Here is a 23074-nt window from a genome sequence, read left to right on the forward strand (position 1 = left end):
GAGTATTACTGAACTGAGAGAGCTGAGAGAATATTACTACACTGAGAGAATATTACTAAACTGAGAGAGTATTACTAAACTGATGGAGTATTACTAAACCGAGAGAGTATCAATAACCTGAGAGAGTATTACTAAACTGAGAGAATATTACTAAACTGTGAGAGTATTACTAAACTGAGAGAGTATTACTAACCCGAGAGAGTATTACTAAACTGAGAGAGTATTACTAAACTGAGAGAGTGTTACTAGACTGAGAGAGTATTACTCAACTGAGAGAGTATTACTAAACTGAGAGAGTGTTACTAGACTGAGAGAGTATTACTAAACTGAGAGCATATTACTAAACTGAGAGAGTATTACTAAACTGAGAGAGTATTACTAAACTGAGAGAGTGTTACTAAACTGAGAGAGTATTACTAAACTGAGAGAGCTGAGAGAGTAATACAAAAATGAGAGAATATTACTAAACTGAGAGAATATTACTAAACTGAGAGAGTATTACTAAACTGAGAGAGTATTACTAAACTGAGAGAGTATTACTAACCTGAGAGAGTATTACTAAACTGAGAGAGTATTACTAAACTGAGAGAGTGTTACTAGACTGAGATGGTATTACTAAACTGAGAGAATATTACTAAACTGAGAGAGTATTACTAAACTGAGAGAGCTGAGAGAATATTACTAAACTGAGAGAATATTACTAAACTGAGAGAATATTACGAAACTGAGGGAGTATTACTAAACAGAGAGAGTATTACTAACCTGAGAGTATTACTAAACTGAGAGAATATTACTAAACTGAGAGAGTATTACTAAACTGAGAGAGCTGAGAGAATATTACTAAACTGAGAGAATATTACTAAACTGAGAGAGTATTACTAAACTGAGAGAAATGAGAGAATATTACTAAACTGAGAGAATATTACTAAACTGAGAGAATATTACTAAACTGAGAGAATATTACTAAACTGAGAGAGTATTACTAAACTGAGAGAGTATTACTAAACAGAGAGAGTATTACTAACCTGAGAGAGTATTACTAAACTGAGAGAGTATTACTAAACTGAGAGAGTGTTACTAGACTGAGATGGTATTACTAAACTGAGAGAATATTACTAAACTGAGAGAGTATTACTAAACTGAGAGAGCTGAGAGAATATTACTAAACTGAGAGAATATTACTAAACTGAGAGAATATTACGAAACTGAGGGAGTATTACTAAACAGAGAGAGTATTACTAACCTGAGAGAATATTACTAAACTGAGAGAATATTACTAAACTGAGAGAGTATTACTAAACTGAGAGAGCTATTACTAAACTGAGAGAATATTACTAAACTGAGAGAGTATTACTAAACTGAGAGAAATGAGAGAATATTACTAAACTGAGAGAATATTACTAAACTGAGAGAATATTACTAAACTGAGAGAGTATTACTAAACTGAGAGAGCTGAGAGAATATTACTAAACTGAGAGAATATTACTAAACTGAGAGAGTATTACTAACCTGAGAGAGTATTACTAAACTGAGAGAATATTACTAAACTGTGAGAGTATTACTAAACTGAGAGAGTATTACTAAACTGAGAGAGTATTACTAAACTGAGAGAGTGTTACTAGACTGAGATAGTATTACTCAACTGAGAGAGTATTACTAAACTGAGAGAGTGTTACTAGACTGAGAGAGTATTACTAAGCTGAGAGAATATTACTAAACTGAGAGAGTATTACTAATCAGAAGGAGTATTACTAAACCGAGAGTAATACTAAACTGAGAGAATATTACTTAACTGAGAGAGTACTACTGAACTGAGAGAGCTGAGAGAATATTACTACACTGAGAGAATATTACTAAACTGAGAGAGTATTACTAAACTGAGAGAGTGTTACTAGACTGAGATAGTATTACTCAACTGAGAGAGTATTACTAAACTGAGAGAGTGTTACTAGACTGAGAGAGTATTACTAAGCTGAGAGAATATTACTAAACTGAGAGAGTATTACTAATCAGAAGGAGTATTACTAAACCGAGAGTAATACTAAACTGAGAGAATATTACTTAACTGAGAGAGTACTACTGAACTGAGAGAGCTGAGAGAATATTACTACACTGAGAGAATATTACTAAACTGAGAGAGTATTACTAAACTGATGGAGTATTACTAAACCGAGAGAGTATCAATAACCTGAGAGAGTATTACTAAACTGAGAGAATATTACTAAACTGTGAGAGTATTACTAAACTGAGAGAGTATTACTAACCCGAGAGAGTATTACTAAACTGAGAGAGTATTACTAAACTGAGAGAGTGTTACTAGACTGAGAGAGTATTACTCAACTGAGAGAGTATTACTAAACTGAGAGAGTGTTACTAGACTGAGAGAGTATTACTAAACTGAGAGCATATTACTAAACTGAGAGAGTATTACTAAACTGAGAGAGTATTACTAAACTGAGAGAGTGTTACTAAACTGAGAGAGTATTACTAAACTGAGAGAGCTGAGAGAGTAATACAAAAATGAGAGAATATTACTAAACTGAGAGAATATTACTAAACTGAGAGAGTATTACTAAACTGAGAGAAATGAGAGAATATTACTAAACTGAGAGAATATTACTAAACTGAGAGAGTATTACTAAACTGAGGGAGTATTACTAAACCGAGAGAGTATTACTAACCTGAGAGAGTATTACTAAACTGAGAGAATATTACTAAACTGTGAGAGTATTACTAAACTGAGAGAGTATTACTAACCCGAGAGAGTATTACTAAACTGAGAGAATATTACTAAACTGTGAGAGTATTACTAAACAGAGAGAGTATTACTAACCTGAGAGAGTATTACTAAACTGAGAGAGTATTACTAAACTGAGAGAGTGTTACTAGACTGAGATGGTATTACTAAACTGAGAGAATATTACTAAACTGAGAGAGTATTACTAAACTGAGAGAGCTGAGAGAATATTACTAAACTGAGAGAATATTACTAAACTGAGAGAATATTACGAAACTGAGGGAGTATTACTAAACAGAGAGAGTATTACTAACCTGAGAGTATTACTAAACTGAGAGAATATTACTAAACTGAGAGAGTATTACTAAACTGAGAGAGCTGAGAGAATATTACTAAACTGAGAGAATATTACTAAACTGAGAGAGTATTACTAAACTGAGAGAAATGAGAGAATATTACTAAACTGAGAGAATATTACTAAACTGAGAGAATATTACTAAACTGAGAGAGTATTACTAAACTGAGAGAGCTGAGAGAATATTACTAAACTGAGAGAATATTACTAAACTGAGAGAGTATTACTAACCTGAGAGAGTATTACTAAACTGAGAGAATATTACTAAACTGTGAGAGTATTACTAAACTGAGAGAGTATTACTAAACTGAGAGAGTATTACTAAACTGAGAGAGTGTTACTAGACTGAGATAGTATTACTCAACTGAGAGAGTATTACTAAACTGAGAGAGTGTTACTAGACTGAGAGAGTATTACTAAGCTGAGAGAATATTACTAAACTGAGAGAGTATTACTAATCAGAAGGAGTATTACTAAACCGAGAGTAATACTAAACTGAGAGAATATTACTTAACTGAGAGAGTACTACTGAACTGAGAGAGCTGAGAGAATATTACTACACTGAGAGAATATTACTAAACTGAGAGAGTATTACTAAACTGATGGAGTATTACTAAACCGAGAGAGTATCAATAACCTGAGAGAGTATTACTAAACTGAGAGAATATTACTAAACTGTGAGAGTATTACTAAACTGAGAGAGTATTACTAACCCGAGAGAGTATTACTAAACTGAGAGAGTATTACTAAACTGAGAGAGTGTTACTAGACTGAGAGAGTATTACTCAACTGAGAGAGTATTACTAAACTGAGAGAGTGTTACTAGACTGAGAGAGTATTACTAAACTGAGAGCATATTACTAAACTGAGAGAGTATTACTAAACTGAGAGAGTATTACTAAACTGAGAGAGTGTTACTAAACTGAGAGAGTATTACTAAACTGAGAGAGCTGAGAGAGTAATACAAAAATGAGAGAATATTACTAAACTGAGAGAATATTACTAAACTGAGAGAGTATTACTAAACGTAGAGAAATGAGAGAATATTACTAAACTGAGAGAATATTACTAAACTGAGAGAGTATTACTAAACTGAGGGAGTATTACTAAACCGAGAGAGTATTACTAACCTGAGAGAGTATTACTAAACTGAGAGAATATTACTAAACTGTGAGAGTATTACTAAACTGAGAGAGTATTACTAACCCGAGAGAGTATTACTAAACTGAGAGAATATTACTAAACTGTGAGAGTATTACTAAACAGAGAGAGTATTACTAACCTGAGAGAGTATTACTAAACTGAGAGAGTATTACTAAACTGAGAGAGTGTTACTAGACTGAGATGGTATTACTAAACTGAGAGAATATTACTAAACTGAGAGAGTATTACTAAACTGAGAGAGCTGAGAGAATATTACTAAACTGAGAGAATATTACTAAACTGAGAGAGTATTACTAAACTGAGGGAGTATTACTAAACAGAGAGAGTATTTCTAACCTGAGAGTATTACTAAACTGAGAGAATATTACTAAACTGTGAGAGTATTACTAAACTGAGAGAGTATTACTAGCCCGAGAGAGTATTACTAAACTGAGGGAGTATTACTAAACCGAGAGAGTATTACTAAACTGAGAGAATATTACTAAACTGAGAGAGTATTACTAAACTGAGAGAGCTGAGAGAATATTACTAAACTGAGAGAATATTACTAAACTGAGAGAGTATTACTAACCTGAGAGAGTATTACTAAACTGAGAGAATATTACTAAACTGTGAGAGTATTACTAAACTGAGAGAGTATTACTAAACTGAGAGAGTATTACTAAACTGAGAGAGTGTTACTAGACTGAGATAGTATTACTCAACTGAGAGAGTATTAACTAAACTGAGAGAGTGTTACTAGACTGAGAGAGTATTACTAAGCTGAGAGAATATTACTAAACTGAGAGAGTATTACTAATCAGAAGGAGTATTACTAAACCGAGAGTATTACTAAACTGAGAGAATATTACTTAACTGAGAGAGTATTACTGAACTGAGAGAGCTGAGAGAATATTACTACACTGAGAGAATATTACTAAACTGAGAGAGTATTAATAAACTGATGGAGTATTACTAAACCGAGAGAGTATCAATAACCTGAGAGAGTATTACTAAACTGAGAGAATATTACTAAACTGTGAGAGTATTACTAAACTGAGAGAGTATTACTAACCCGAGAGAGTATTACTAAACTGAGAGAGTGTTACTAAACTGAGAGAGTGTTACTAAACTGAGAGAGTATTACTAAACTGAGAGAGCTGAGAGAGTATTACAAGACTGAGAGAGTATTACTAAACTGAGAGAGTTTTACTAAACTGAGAGAGTACTACTAACCCGAGAGAGTATTATTATACTGAGAGAGTATTACTAAACTGAGGGAGTATTACTAAACTGAGAGAATATTACTAAACTGTGAGAGTATTACTAAAATGAGAGAATGTTACTAGACTGAGAGAGTATTACTAAACTGAGAGAATATTACTAAACTGAGAGAGTATTACTAAACTGAGAGAGCTGAGAGAATATTACTAAACTGAGAGAATATTACTAAACTGAGAGAGTATTACTAAACTGGGGGAGTATTACTAAACTGAGAGAGTATTACTAACCTGAGAGAGTATTACTAAACTGAGAGAGTATTACTAAACTGAGAGAGTGTTACTAAACTGAGAGAATATTACTCAACTGAGAGAGTATTACTAAACTGAGAGAGTATTACTAAACTGAGAGAGTATTACTAAACTGAGAGAGTGTTACTAGACTGAGATAGTATTACTCAACTGAGAGAGTATTACTAAACTGAGAGAGTATTACTCAACTGAGCTGAGAGAATATTACTAAACTGAGAGAGTATTACTAAACTGAGAGAGTATTACTAAACTGAGAGAATATTACTAAACTGACAGAGTATTACTAAACTGAGAGAGTATTACTAAACTGAGAGAGTATTACTAACCCGAGAGAGTATTACTAAACTGAGAGAGTATTACTAAACTGAGAGAGTGTTACTAGACTGAGATGGTATTACTCAACTGAGAGAGTATTACTAAACTGAGAGAGTGGTACTAGACTGAGAGAGTATTACTAAACTGAGAGAATATTACTAAACTGAGAGAGTATTACTAAACTGAGGGAGTATTACTAAACTGAGAGAGCTGAGAGAATATTACTAAACTGAGAGAATATTACTAAACTGAGAGAATATTACGAAACTGAGGGAGTATTACTAAACAGAGAGAGTATTACTAACCTGAGAGTATTACTAAACTGAGAGAATATTACTAAACTGTGAGAGTATTACTAAACTGAGAGAGTATTACTAGCCCGAGAGAGTATTACTAAACTGAGAGAATATTACTAAACTGAGAGAGTATTACTAAACTGAGAGAGCTGAGAGAATATTACTAAACTGAGAGAATATTACTAAACTGAGAGAGTATTACTAACCTGAGAGAGTATTACTAAACTGAGAGAATATTACTAAACTGTGAGAGTATTACTAAACTGAGAGAGTATTACTAAACTGAGAGAGTGTTACTAGACTGAGATAGTATTACTCAACTGAGAGAGTATTACTAAACTGAGAGAGTGTTACTAGACTGAGAGAGTATTACTAAGCTGAGAGAATATTACTAAACTGAGAGAGTATTACTAATCAGAAGGAGTATTACTAAACCGAGAGTAATACTAAACTGAGAGAATATTACTTAACTGAGAGAGTACTACTGAACTGAGAGAGCTGAGAGAATATTACTACACTGAGAGAATATTACTAAACTGAGAGAGTATTACTAAACTGATGGAGTATTACTAAACCGAGAGAGTATCAATAACCTGAGAGAGTATTACTAAACTGAGAGAATATTACTAAACTGTGAGAGTATTACTAAACTGAGAGAGTATTACTAACCCGAGAGAGTATTACTAAACTGAGAGAGTATTACTAAACTGAGAGACTGTTACTAGACTGAGAGAGTATTACTCAACTGAGAGAGTATTACTAAACTGAGAGAGTGTTACTAGACTGAGAGAGTATTACTAAACTGAGAGCATATTACTAAACTGAGAGAGTATTACTAAACTGAGAGAGTATTACTAAACTGAGAGAGTGTTACTAAACTGAGAGAGTATTACTAAACTGAGAGAGCTGAGAGAGTAATACAAAAATGAGAGAATATTACTAAACTGAGAGAATATTACTAAACTGAGAGAGTATTACTAAACTGAGAGAAATGAGAGAATATTACTAAACTGAGAGAATATTACTAAACTGAGAGAGTATTACTAAACTGAGGGAGTATTACTAAACCGAGAGAGTATTACTAACCTGAGAGAGTATTACTAAACTGAGAGAATATTACTAAACTGTGAGAGTATTACTAAACTGAGAGAGTAGTACTAACCCGAGAGAGTATTACTAAACTGAGAGAGTATTACTAAACTGAGAGAGTGTTACTAGACTGAGATAGTATTACTAGACTGAGATGGTATTACTCAACTGAGAGAGTGGTACTAGACTGAGAGAGTATTACTAAACTGAGAGAGTATTACTAAACTGAGAGAATATTACTAAACTGACAGAGTATTACTAAACTGAGAGAGTATTACTAAACTGAGAGAGTATTACTAACCCGAGAGAGTATTACTAAACTGAGAGAGTATTACTAAACTGAGAGAGTGTTACTAGACTGAGATAGTATTACTCAACTGAGAGAGTATTACTAAACTGAGAGAGTATTACTCAACTGAGCTGAGAGAATATTACTAAACTGAGAGAGTATTACTAAACTGAGAGAATATTACTAAACTGACAGAGTATTACTAAACTGAGAGAGTATTACTAAACTGAGAGAGTATTACTAACCCGAGAGAGTATTACTAAACTGAGAGAGTGTTACTAGACTGAGAGAGTATTACTAAGCTGAGAGAATATTACTAAACTGAGAGAGTATTACTAATCAGAAGGAGTATTACTAAACCGAGAGTAATACTAAACTGAGAGAATATTACTTTAACTGAGAGAGTACTACTGAACTGAGAGAGCTGAGAGAATATTACTACACTGAGAGAATATTACTAAACTGAGAGAGTATTACTAAACTGATGGAGTATTACTAAACCGAGAGAGTATCAATAACCTGAGAGAGTATTACTAAACTGAGAGAATATTACTAAACTGTGAGAGTATTACTAAACTGAGAGAGTATTACTAACCCGAGAGAGTATTACTAAACTGAGAGAGTATTACTAAACTGAGAGAGTGTTACTAGACTGAGAGAGTATTACTCAACTGAGAGAGTATTACTAAACTGAGAGAGTGTTACTAGACTGAGAGAGTATTACTAAACTGAGAGCATATTACTAAACTGAGAGAGTATTACTAAACTGAGAGAGTATTACTAAACTGAGAGAGTGTTACTAAACTGAGAGAGTATTACTAAACTGAGAGAGCTGAGAGAGTAATACAAAAATGAGAGAATATTACTAAACTGAGAGAATATTACTAAACTGAGAGAGTATTACTAAACTGAGAGAAATGAGAGAATATTACTAAACTGAGAGAATATTACTAAACTGAGAGAGTATTACTAAACTGAGGGAGTATTACTAAACCGAGAGAGTATTACTAACCTGAGAGAGTATTACTAAACTGAGAGAATATTACTAAACTGTGAGAGTATTACTAAACTGAGAGAGTATTACTAACCCGAGAGAGTATTACTAAACTGAGAGAATATTACTAAACTGTGAGAGTATTACTAAACAGAGAGAGTATTACTAACCTGAGAGAGTATTACTAAACTGAGAGAGTATTACTAAACTGAGAGAGTGTTACTAGACTGAGATGGTATTACTAAACTGAGAGAATATTACTAAACTGAGAGAGTATTACTAAACTGAGAGAGCTGAGAGAATATTACTAAACTGAGAGAATATTACTAAACTGAGAGAATATTACGAAACTGAGGGAGTATTACTAAACAGAGAGAGTATTACTAACCTGAGAGTATTACTAAACTGAGAGAATATTACTAAACTGTGAGAGTATTACTAAACTGAGAGAGTATTACTAGCCCGAGAGAGTATTACTAAACTGAGGGAGTATTACTAAACCGAGAGAGTATTACTAAACTGAGAGAATATTACTAAACTGAGAGAGTATTACTAAACTGAGAGAGCTGAGAGAATATTACTAAACTGAGAGAATATTACTAAACTGAGAGAGTATTACTAACCTGAGAGAGTATTACTAAACTGAGAGAATATTACTAAACTGTGAGAGTATTACTAAACTGAGAGAGTATTACTAAACTGAGAGAGTATTACTAAACTGAGAGAGTGTTACTAGACTGAGATAGTATTACTCAACTGAGAGAGTATTAACTAAACTGAGAGAGTGTTACTAGACTGAGAGAGTATTACTAAGCTGAGAGAATATTACTAAACTGAGAGAGTATTACTAATCAGAAGGAGTATTACTAAACCGAGAGTATTACTAAACTGAGAGAATATTACTTAACTGAGAGAGTATTACTGAACTGAGAGAGCTGAGAGAATATTACTACACTGAGAGAATATTACTAAACTGAGAGAGTATTAATAAACTGATGGAGTATTACTAAACCGAGAGAGTATCAATAACCTGAGAGAGTATTACTAAACTGAGAGAATATTACTAAACTGAGAGAGTATTACTAACCCGAGAGAGTATTACTAAACTGAGAGAGTGTTACTAAACTGAGAGAGTGTTACTAAACTGAGAGAGTATTACTAAACTGAGAGAGCTGAGAGAGTATTACAAGACTGAGCGAGTATTACTAAACTGAGAGAGTTTTACTAAACTGAGAGAGTACTACTAACCCGAGAGAGTATTATTATACTGAGAGAGTATTACTAAACTGAGGGAGTATTACTAAACTGAGAGAATATTACTAAACTGTGAGAGTATTACTAAAATGAGAGAATGTTACTAGACTGAGAGAGTATTACTAAACTGAGAGAATATTACTAAACTGAGAGAGTATTACTAAACTGAGAGAGCTGAGAGAATATTACTAAACTGAGAGAATATTACTAAACTGAGAGAGTATTACTAAACTGGGGGAGTATTACTAAACTGAGAGAGTATTACTAACCTGAGAGAGTATTACTAAACTGAGAGAGTATTACTAAACTGAGAGAGTGTTACTAAACTGAGAGAATATTACTCAACTGAGAGAGTATTACTAAACTGAGAGAGTATTACTAAACTGAGAGAGTATTACTAAACTGAGAGAGTGTTACTAGACTGAGATAGTATTACTCAACTGAGAGAGTATTACTAAACTGAGAGAGTATTACTCAACTGAGCTGAGAGAATATTACTAAACTGAGAGAGTATTACTAAACTGAGAGAGTATTACTAAACTGAGAGAATATTACTAAACTGACAGAGTATTACTAAACTGAGAGAGTATTACTAAACTGAGAGAGTATTACTAACCCGAGAGAGTATTACTAAACTGAGAGAGTATTACTAAACTGAGAGAGTGTTACTAGACTGAGATGGTATTACTCAACTGAGAGAGTATTACTAAACTGAGAGAGTGGTACTAGACTGAGAGAGTATTACTAAACTGAGAGAATATTACTAAACTGAGAGAATATTACTAAACTGAGAGAGTATTACTAAACTGAGAGAGCTGAGAGAATATTACTAAACTGAGAGAATATTACTAAACTGAGAGAATATTACGAAACTGAGGGAGTATTACTAAACAGAGAGAGTATTACTAACCTGAGAGTATTACTAAACTGAGAGAATATTACTAAACTGTGAGAGTATTACTAAACTGAGAGAGTATTACTAACCCGAGAGAGTATTACTAAACTGAGAGAATATTACTAAACTGAGAGAGTATTACTAAACTGAGAGAGCTGAGAGAATATTACTAAACTGAGAGAGTATTACTAAACTGAGAGGATATTACTAAACTGTGAGAGTATTACTAAACTGAGAGAGTATTACTAACCCGAGAGAGTATTACTAAACTGAGAGAGTATTACTAAACTGAGAGAGTGTTACTAGACTGAGATAGTATTACTAGACTGAGATGGTATTACTCAACTGAGAGAGTATTACTAAACTGAGAGAGTGGTACTAGACTGAGAGAGTATTACTAAACTGAGAGAGTATTACTAAACTGAGAGAATATTACTAAACTGACAGAGTATTACTAAACTGAGAGAGTATTACTAAACTGAGAGAGTATTACTAACCCGAGAGAGTATTACTAAACTGAGAGAGTATTACTAAACTGAGAGAGTGTTACTAGACGGAGATGGTATTACTCAACTGAGAGAGTATTACTAAACTGAGAGAGTATTACTAAACTGAGAGAGTGGTACTAGACTGAGAGAGTATTGCTAAACTGAGAGAATATTACTAAACTGAGAGAGTATTACTAAACTGAGGGAGTATTACTAAACTGAGAGAGTATTACTAAACTTAGAGAATATTACTAAACTGAGAGAATATTACTAAACTGAGAGAATATTAATAAACTGAGAGAGTATTACGAAACTGAGGGAGTATTACTAAACATAGAGAGTATTACTAACCTGCGAGAGAATTACTAAACTGAGAGAATATTACTAAACTGTGAGAGTATTACTAAACTGAGGGAGTATTACTAAACCGAGAGAGTATTACTAAACTGAGAGAATATTAATAAACTGAGAGAGTATTACTAAACTGAGAGAGCTGAGAGAATATTACTAAACTGAGAGAATATTACTAAACTGAGAGAGTATTACTAACCTGAGAGAGTATTACTAAACTGAGAGAATATTACTAAACTGTGAGAGTATTACTAAACTGAGAGAGTATTACTAAACTGAGAGAGTATTACTAAACTGAGAGAGTGTTACTAGACTGAGATAGTATTACTCAACTGAGAGAGTATTACTAAACTGAGAGAGTGTTACTAGACTGAGAGAGTATTACTAAGCTGAGAGAATATTACTAAACTGAGAGAGTATTACTAATCAGAAGGAGTATTACTAAACCGAGAGTAATACTAAACTGAGAGAATATTACTTAACTGAGAGAGTATTACTGAACTGAGAGAGCTGAGAGAATATTACTACACTGAGAGAATATTACTAAACGGAGAGAGTATTACTAAACTGATGGAGTATTACTAAACCGAGAGAGTATCAATAACCTGAGAGAGTATTACTAAACTGAGAGAATATTACTAAACTGTGAGAGTATTACTAAACTGAGAGAGTATTACTAACCCGAGAGAGTATTACTAAACTGAGAGAGTATTACTAAACTGAGAGAGTGTTACTAGACTGAGAGAGTATTACTCAACTGAGAGAGTATTACTAAACTGAGAGAGTGTTACTAGACTGAGAGAGTATTACTAAACTGAGAGCATATTACTAAACTGAGAGAGTATTACTAAACTGAGAGAGTATTACTAAACTGAGAGAGTGTTACTAAACTGAGAGAGTATTACTAAACTGAGAGAGCTGAGAGAGTATTACAAAACTGAGAGAATATTACTAAACTGAGAGAATATTACTAAACTGAGAGAGTATTACTAAACTGAGAGAAATGAGAGAATATTACTAAACTGAGAGATTATTACTAAACTGAGAGAGTATTACTAAACTGAGGGAGTATTACTAAACCGAGAGAGTATTACTAACCTGAGAGAGTATTACTAAACTGAGAGGATATTACTAAACTGTGAGAGTATTACTAAACTGAGAGAGTATTACTAACCCGAGAGAGTATTACTAAACTGAGAGAGTATTACTAAACTGAGAGAGTGTTACTAGACTGAGATAGTATTACTAGACTGAGATGGTATTACTCAACTGAGAGAGTATTACTAAACTGAGAGAGTGGTACTAGACTGAGAGAGTATTACTAAACTGAGAGAGTATTACTAAACTGAGAGAATATTACTAAACTGACAGAGTATTACTAAACTGAGAGAGTATTACTAAACTGAGAGAGTATTACTAACCCGAGAGAGTATTACTAAACTGAGAGAGTATTACTAAACTGAGAGAGTGTTACTAGACGGAGATGGTATTACTCAACTGAGAGAGTATTACTAAACTGAGAGAGTATTACTAAACTGAGAGAGTGGTACTAGACTGAGAGAGTATTGCTAAACTGAGAGAATATTACTAAACTGAGAGAGTATTACTAAACTGAGGGAGTATTACTAAACTGAGAGAGTATTACTAAACTTAGAGAATATTACTAAACTGAGAGAATATTACTAAACTGAGAGAATATTAATAAACTGAGAGAGTATTACGAAACTGAGGGAGTATTACTAAACATAGAGAGTATTACTAACCTGCGAGAGAATTACTAAACTGAGAGAATATTACTAAACTGTGAGAGTATTACTAAACTGAGAGAGTTTTACTAGCCCGAGAGAGTATTACTAAACTGAGAGAGTATTACTAAACTGAGAGAGTGTTACTAGACTGAGATAGTATTACTCAACTGAGAGAGTATTACTAAACTGAGAGAGTGTTACTAGACTGAGAGAGTATTATTAAACTGAGAGAATATTACTAAACTGAGAGAGTATAACTAAACTGAGAGAGCTGAGAGAATATTACTAAACTGAGAGAATATTACTAAACTGAGAGAGTATTACTAAACTGAGAGAGTGTTACTAGACTGAAAGAGTATTACTAAACTGAGAGAGTGTTACTAAACTGAGAGAGTACTACTAACCCGAGAGAGTATTATTATACTGAGAGAGTATTACTAAACTGAGGGAGTATTACTAAACTGAGAGAGTATTACAAAACTGAGAGAGTATTACTAAACTGAGAGAATATTACTAAACTGTGAGAGTATTACTAAAATGAGAGAATGTTACTAGACTGAGAGAGTATTACTAAACTGAGAGAATATTACTAAACTGAGAGAGTATAACTATACTGAGAGAGCTGAGAGAATATTACTAAACTGAGAGAATATTACTAAACTGAGAGAGTATTACTAAACTGAGGGAGTATTACTAAACCGAGAGAGTATTACTAACCTGAGATAGTATTACTAAACTGAGAGAATATTACTAAACTGTGAGAGTATTACTAAACTGAGAGAGTATTACTAACCCGAGAGAGTATTACTAAACTGAGAGAGTATTACTAAACTGAGAGAGTGTTACTAGACTGAGATAGTATTACTAGACTGAGATGGTATTACTCAACTGAGAGAGTATTACTAAACTGAGAGAGTGGTACTAGACTGAGAGAGTATTACTAAACTGAGAGAGTATTACTAAACTGAGAGAATATTACTAAACTGACAGAGTATTACTAAACTGAGAGAGTATTACTAAACTGAGAGAGTATTACTAACCCGAGAGAGTATTACTAAACTGAGAGAGTATTACTAAACTGAGAGAGTATTACTAAACTGAGAGAGTGTTACTAGACTGAGATGGTATTACTCAACTGAGAGAGTATTACTAAACTGAGAGAGTGGTACTAGACTGAGAGAGTATTGCTAAACTGAGAGAATATTACTAAACTGAGAGAGTATTACTAAACTGAGGGAGTATTACTAAACCGAGAGAGTATTACTAAACTTAGAGAATATTACTAAACTGAGAGAATATTACTAAACTGAGAGAATATTAATAAACTGAGAGAGTATTATGAAACTGAGGGAGTATTACTAAACATAGAGAGTATTACTAACCTACGAGAGAATTACTAAACTGAGAGAATATTACTAAACTGTGAGAGTATTACTAAACTGAGAGAGTATTACTAGCCCGAGAGAGTATTACTAAACTGAGAGAGTGTTACTGGACTGATATAGTATTACTCAACTGAGAGAGTATTACTAAAATGAGAGAGTGGTACTAGACTGAGAGAGTATTACTAAACTGAGAGAATATTACTAAACTGAGAGAATATTACTAAACTGAGAGAGTATTACTAAACTGAGAGAGCTGAGAGAATATTACTAAACTGAGAGAATATTACTAAACTGAGAGAATATTATGAAACTGAGGGAGTATTACTAAACAGATAGAGTATTACTAACCTGAGAGTATTACTAAACTGTGAGAGTATTACTAAACTGAGAGAGTATTACCAGCCCGAGAGAGTATTACTAAACTGAGAGAGTGTTACTAGACTGAGATAGTATTACTCAACTGAGAGAGTATTACTAAAATGAGAGAGTGGTACTAGACTGAGAGAGTATTACTAAACTGAGAGAATATTACTAAACTGAGAGAATATTACTAAACTGAGAGAGTATTACTAAACTGAGAGAGCTGAGAGAATATTACTAAACTGAGAGAATATTACTAAACTGAGAGAATATTACGAAACTGAGGGAGTATTACTAAACAGAGAGAGTATTACTAACCTGAGAGTATTACTAAACCGAGAGAGTATTACTAAACTGAGAGAATATTACTAAACTGAGAGAGTATTACTAAACTGAGAGAGCTGAGAGAATATTAATAAACTGAGAGAATATTACTAAACTGAGAGAGTATTACTAAACTGAGAGAGTATTACTAAACTGAGAGAGTATTACTAAACTGAGAGAGTATTACTAAACTGAGAGAGTATTACTAAACTGAGAGAGTGTTACTAGACTGAGATAGTATTACTCAACTGAGAGAGTATTACTAAACTGAGAGAGTGTTACTAGACTGAGAGAGTATTACTAAGCTGAGAGAATATTACTAAACTGAGAGAGTATTACTAATCAGAAGGAGTATTACTAAACCGAGAGTATTACTAAACTGAGAGAATATTACTTAACTGAGAGAGTATTACTGAACTGAGAGAGCGGAGAGAATATTACTACACTGAGAGAATATTACTAAACTGAGAGAGTATTACTAAACTGATGGAGTATTACTAAACCGAGAGAGTATCAATAACCTGAGAGAGTATTACTAAACTGAGAGAATATTACTAAACTGTGAGAGTATTACTAAACTGAGAGAGTATTACTAACCCGAGAGAGTATTACTAAACTGAGAGAGTATTACTAAACTGAGAGAGTGTTACTAAACTGAGAGAGTGTTACTAAACTGAGAGAGTATTACTAAACTGAGAGAGCTGAGAGAGTATTACAAGACTGAGAGAGTATTACTAAACTGAGAGAGTTTTACTAAACTGAGAGAGTACTACTAACCCGAGAGAGTATTATTATACTGAGAGAGTATTACTAAACTGAGGGAGTATTACTAAACTGAGAGAGTATTACAAAACTGAGAGAGTATTACTAAACTGAGAGAATATTACTAAACTGTGAGAGTATTACTAAAATGAGAGAATGTTACTAGACTGAGAGAGTATTACTAAACTGAGAGAATATTACTAAACTGAGCGAGTATTACTAAACTGAGAGAGCTGAGAGAATATTACTAAACTGAGAGAATATTACTAAACTGAGAGAGTATTACTAAACTGGGGGAGTATTACTAAACTGAGAGAGTATTACTAACCTGAGAGAGTATTACTAAACTGAGAGAGTATTACTAAACTGAGAGAGTGTTACTAAACTGAGAGAATATTACTCAACTGAGAGAGTATTACTAAACTGAGAGAGTATTACTAAACTGAGAGAGTATTACGAAACTGAGAGAGTGTTACTAGACTGAGATAGTATTACTCAACTGAGAGAGTATTACTAAACTGAGAGAGTATTACTCAACTGAGCTGAGAGAATATTACTAAACTGAGAGAGTATTACTAAACTGAGAGAATATTACTAAACTGACAGAGTATTACTAAACTGAGAGAGTATTACTAAACTGAGAGAGTATTACTAACCCGAGAGAGTATTACTAAACTGAGAGAGTATTACTAAACTGAGATGGTATTACTCAACTGAGAGAGTATTACTAAACTGAGAGAGTGGTACTAGACTGAGAGAGTATTACTAAACTGAGAGAATATTACTAAACTGAGAGAGTATTACTAAACTGAGAGAGCTGAGAGAATATTACTAAACTGAGAGAATATTACTAAACTGAGAGAATATTACGAAACTGAGGGAGTATTACTAAACAGAGAGAGTATTACTAACCTGAGAGTATTACTAAACTGAGAGAATATTACTAAACTGTGAGAGTATTACTAAACTGAGAGAGTATTACTAGCCCGAGAGAGTATTACTAAACTGAGGGAGAATTACTAAACCGAGAGAGTATTACTAAACTGAGAGAATATTACTAAACTGAGAGAGTATTACTAAACTGAGAGAGCTGAGAGAATATTACTAAACTGAGAGAATATTACTAAACTGAGAGAGTATTACTAACCTGAGAGAGTATTACTAAACTGAGAGAATATTACTAAACTGTGAGAGTATTACTAAACTGAGAGAGTATTACTAAACTGAGAGAGTATTACTAAGCTGAGAGAATATTACTAAACTGAGAGAGTATTACTAATCAGAAGGAGTATTACTAAACCGAGAGTAATACTAAACTGAGAGAATATTACTTAACTGAGAGAGTATTACTGAACTGAGAGAGCTGAGAGAATATTACTACACTGAGAGAATATTACTAAACTGAGAGAGTATTACTAAACTGATGGAGTATTACTAAACCGAGAGAGTATCAATAACCTGAGAGAGTATTACTAAACTGAGAGAATATTACTAAACTGTGAGAGTATTACTAAACTGAGAGAGTATTACTAACCCGAGAGAGTATTACTAAACTGAGAGAGTATTACTAAACTGAGAGAGTGTTACTAGACTGAGAGAGTATTACTCAACTGAGAGAGTATTACTAAACTGAGAGAGTGTTACTAGACTGAGAGAGTATTACTAAACTGAGAGCATATTACTAAACTGAGAGAGTATTACTAAACTGAGAGAGTATTACTAAACTGAGAGAGTGTTACTAAACTGAGAGAGTATTACTAAACTGAGAGAGCTGAGAGAGTATTACAAAACTGAGAGAATATTACTAAACTGAGAGAATATTACTAAACTGAGAGAGTATTACTAAACTGAGAGAGAGAGAATATTACTAAACTGAGAGAGTATTACTAAACTGGGAGAGTATTACTAAACTGAGAGAGTATTACTAAACCGAGAGAGTATTACTAAACTGAGAGAGTATTACTAAACTGAGAGAATATTACTAAACTGAGAGAGTATTACTAAACTGAGAGAGTATTACTAACCCGAGAGAGTATTACTAAACTGAGAGAGTATTACTAAACTGAGAGAGTGTTACTAGACTGAGATAGTATTACTAGACTGAGATGGTATTACTCAACTGAGAGAGTATTACTAAACTGAGAGAGTGGTACTAGACTGAGAGAGTATTACTAAACTGAGAGAGTATTACTAAACTGAGAGAATATTACTAAACTGACAGAGTATTACTAAAATGAGAGAATGTTACTAGACTGAGAGAGTATTACTAAACTGAGAGAATATTACTAAACTGAGCGAGTATTAGTAAACTGAGAGAGCTGAGAGAATATTACTAAACTGAGAGAATATTACTAAACTGAGAGAGTATTACTAAACTGGGGGAGTATTACTAAACTGAGAGAGTATTACTAACCTGAGAGAGTATTACTAAACTGAGAGAGTATTACTAAACTGAGAGAGTGTTACTAAACTGAGAGAGTATTACTGAACTGAGAGAGCTGAGAGAATATTACTACACTGAGAGAATATTACTAAACTGTGAGAGTATTACTAAAATGAGAGAATGTTACTAGACTGAGAGAGTATTACTAAACTGAGAGAATATTACTAAACTGAGCGAGTATTACTAAACTGAGAGAGCTGAGAGAAGAGTATTACTAAAGTATTACTAAAGTATTACTAAACTGAGAGCATATTACTAAACCGAGAGTAATACTAAACTGAGAGAATATTACTTAACTGAGAGAGTATTACTGAACTGAGAGAGCTGAGAGAGCTGAGAGAATATTACTACACTGAGAGAATATTACTAAACTGAGAGAGTATTACTAAACTGATGGAGTATTACTAAACAGAGAGAGTATCAATAACCTGAGAGAGTATTACTAAACTGAGAGAATATTACTAAACTGTGAGAGTATTACTAAACTGAGAGAGTATTACTAACCCGAGAGAGTATTACTAAACTGAGAGAGTATTACTAAACTGAGAGAGTGTTACTAGACTGAGAGAGTATTACTCAACTGAGAGAGTATTACTAAACTGAGAGAGTGTTACTAGACTGAGAGAGTATTACTAAACTGAGAGCATATTACTAAACTGAGAGAGTATTACTAAACTGAGAGAGTATTACTAAACTGAGAGAGTGTTACTAAACTGAGATAGTATTACTAAACTGAGAGAGCTGAGAGAATATTACTAAACTGAGAGAATATTACTAAACTGAGAGAGTATTACTAAACTGGGGGAGTATTACTAAACTGAGAGCATATTACTAAACTGAGAGAGTATTACTAAACTGAGAGAGTATTACTAAACTGAGAGAGTGTTACTAAACTGAGATAATATTTCTAAACTGAGAGAGCTGAGAGAGTATTACAAAACTGAGAGAATATTACTAAACTGAGAGAATATTACTAAACTGAGAGAGTATTACTAAACTGAGAGAAATGAGAGAATATTACTAAACTGAGAGATTATTACTAAACTGAGAGAGTATTACTAAACTGAGGGAGTATTACTAAACCGAGAGAGTATTACTAACCTGAGAGAGTATTACAAAACTGAGAGAATATTACTAAACTGTGAGAGTATTACTAAACTGAGAGAGTATTACTAACCCGAGAGAGTATTACTAAACTGAGAGAGTATTACTAAACTGAGAGAGTGTTACTAGACTGAGATAGTATTACTAGACTGAGATGGTATTACTCAACTGAGAGAGTATTACTAAACTGAGAGAGTGGTACTAGACTGAGAGAGTATTACCAAACTGAGAGAGTATTACTAAACTGAGAGAATATTACTAAACTGACAGAGTATTACTAAAATGAGAGAATGTTACTAGACTGAGAGAGTATTACTAAACTGAGAGAATATTACTAAACTGAGCGAGTATTACTAAACTGAGATAGCTGAGAGAATATTACTAAACTGAGAGAATATTACTAAACTGAGAGAGTATTACTAAACTGGGGGAGTATTACTAAACTGAGAGAGTATTACTAACCTGAGAGAGTATTACTAAACTGAGAGAGTATTACTAAACTGAGAGAGTGTTACTAAACTGAGAGAGTATTACTGAACTGAGAGAGCTGAGAGAATATTACTACACTGAGAGAATATTACTAAACTGTGAGAGTATTACTAAAATGAGAGAATGTTACTAGACTGAGAGAGTATTACTAAACTGAGAGAATATTACTAAACTGAGCGAGTATTACTAAACTGAGAGAGCTGAGAGAATATTACTAAACTGAGAGAATATTACTAAACTGAGAGAGTATTACTAAACTGGGGGAGTATTACTAAACTGAGAGAGTATTACTAACCTGAGAGAGTATTACTAAACTGAGAGAGTATTACTAAACTGAGAGAGTGTTACTAAACTGAGAGAATATTACTCAACTGAGAGAGTATTACTAAACTGAGAGAGTATTACTTAACTGAGAGAGTATTACGAAACTGAGAGAGTGTTACTAGACTGAGATAGTATTACTCAACTGAGAGAGTATTACTAAACTGAGAGAGTATTACTAAACTGAGAGAGAATATTACTAAACTGAGAGAGTATTACTAAACTGAGAGAATATTACTAAACTGACAGAGTATTACTAAACTGAGAGAGTATTACTAAACTGAGAGAGTATTACTAACCCGAGAGAGTATTACTAAACTGAGAGAGTATTACTAAACTGAGAGAGTGTTACTAGACTGAGATGGTATTACTCAACTGAGAGAGTATTACTAAACTGAGAGAGTGGTACTAGACTGAGAGAGTATTACTAAACTGAGAGAATATTACTAAACTGAGAGAATATTACTAAACTGAGAGAGTATTACGAAACTGAGGGAGTATTACTAAACAGAGAGAGTATTACTAACCTGAGAGAGTATTACTAAACTGAGAGAATATTACTAAACTGTGAGAGTATTACTAAACTGAGAGAGTATTACTAGCCCGAGAGAGTATTACTAAACTGAGGGAGAATTACTAAACCGAGAGAGTATTACTAAACTGAGAGAATATTACTAAACTGAGAGAGTATTACTAAACTGAGAGAGCTGAGAGAATATTACTAAACTGAGAGAATATTACTAAACTGAGAGAGTATTACTAACCTGAGAGAGTATTACTAAACTGAGAGAATATTACTAAACTGTGAGAGTATTACTAAACTGAGAGAGTATTACTAAACTGAGAGAGTATTACTAAACTGAGAGAGTGTTACTAGACTGAGATAGTATTACTCAACTGAGAGAGTATTACTAAACTGAGAGAGTGTTACTAAACTGAGAGAGTGTTACTAGACTGAGAGAGTATTACTAAGCTGAGAGAATATTACTAAACTGAGAGAGTATTACTAATCAGAAGGAGTATTACTAAACCGAGAGTAATACTAAACTGAGAGAATATTACTTAACTGAGAGAGTATTACTGAACTGAGAGAGCTGAGAGAATATTACTACACTGAGAGAATATTACTAAACTGAGAGAGTATTACTAAACTGATGGAGTATTACTAAACCGAGAGAGTATCAATAACCTGAGAGAGTATTACTAAACTGAGAGAATATTACTAAACTGTGAGAGTATTACTAAACTGAGAGAGTATTACTAACCCGAGAGAGTATTACTAAACTGAGAGAGTATTACTAAACTGAGAGAGTGTTACTAGACTGAGAGAGTATTACTCAACTGAGAGAGTATTACTAAACTGAGAGAGTGTTACTAGACTGAGAGAGTATTACTAAACTGAGAGCATATTACTAAACTGAGAGAGTATTACTAAACTGAGAGAGTATTACTAAACTGAGAGAGTGTTACTAAACTGAGATAGTATTACTAAACTGAGAGAGCTGAGAGAGTATTACAAAACTGAGAGAATATTACTAAACTGAGAGAATATTACTAAACTGAGAGAGTATTACTAAACTGAGAGAAATGAGAGAATATTACTAAACTGAGAGATTATTACTGAACTGAGAGAGTATTACTAAACTGAGGGAGTATTACTAAACCGAGAGAGTATTACTAACCTGAGAGAGTATTACAAAACTGAGAGAATATTACTAAACTGTGAGAGTATTACTAAACTGAGAGAGTATTACTAACCCGAGAGAGTATTACTAAACTGAGAGAGTATTACTAAACTGAGAGAGTGTTACTAGACTGAGATAGTATTACTAGACTGAGATGGTATTACTCAACTGAGAGAGTATTACTAAACTGAGAGAGTGGTACTAGACTGAGAGAGTATTACTAAACTGAGAGAGTATTACTAAACTGAGAGAATATTACTAAACTGACAGAGTATTACTAAACTGAGAGAGTATTACTAAACTGAGAGAGTATTACTAACCCGAGAGAGTATTACTAAACTGAGAGAGTATTACTAAACTGAGAGAGTGTTACTAGACTGAGATGGTATTACTCAACTGAGAGAGTATTACTAAACTGAGAGAGTATTACTAAACTGATGGAGTATTACTAAACCGAGAGAGTATCAATAACCTGAGAGAGTATTACTAAACTGAGAGAATATTACTAAACTGTGAGAGTATTACTAAACTGAGAGAGTATTACTAACCCGAGAGAGTATTACTAAACTGAGAGAGTATTACTAAACTGAGAGAGTGTTACTAGACTGAGAGAGTATTACTCAACTGAGAGAGTATTACTAAACTGAGAGAGTGTTACTAGACTGAGAGAGTATTACTAAACTGAGAGCATATTACTAAACTGAGAGAGTATTAC

This window comes from Salvelinus alpinus, chromosome 13 (genome assembly GCF_045679555.1).
Source record: "Salvelinus alpinus chromosome 13, SLU_Salpinus.1, whole genome shotgun sequence".
In the NCBI taxonomy this organism is placed as follows: Eukaryota; Metazoa; Chordata; class Actinopteri; order Salmoniformes; family Salmonidae; genus Salvelinus; species Salvelinus alpinus.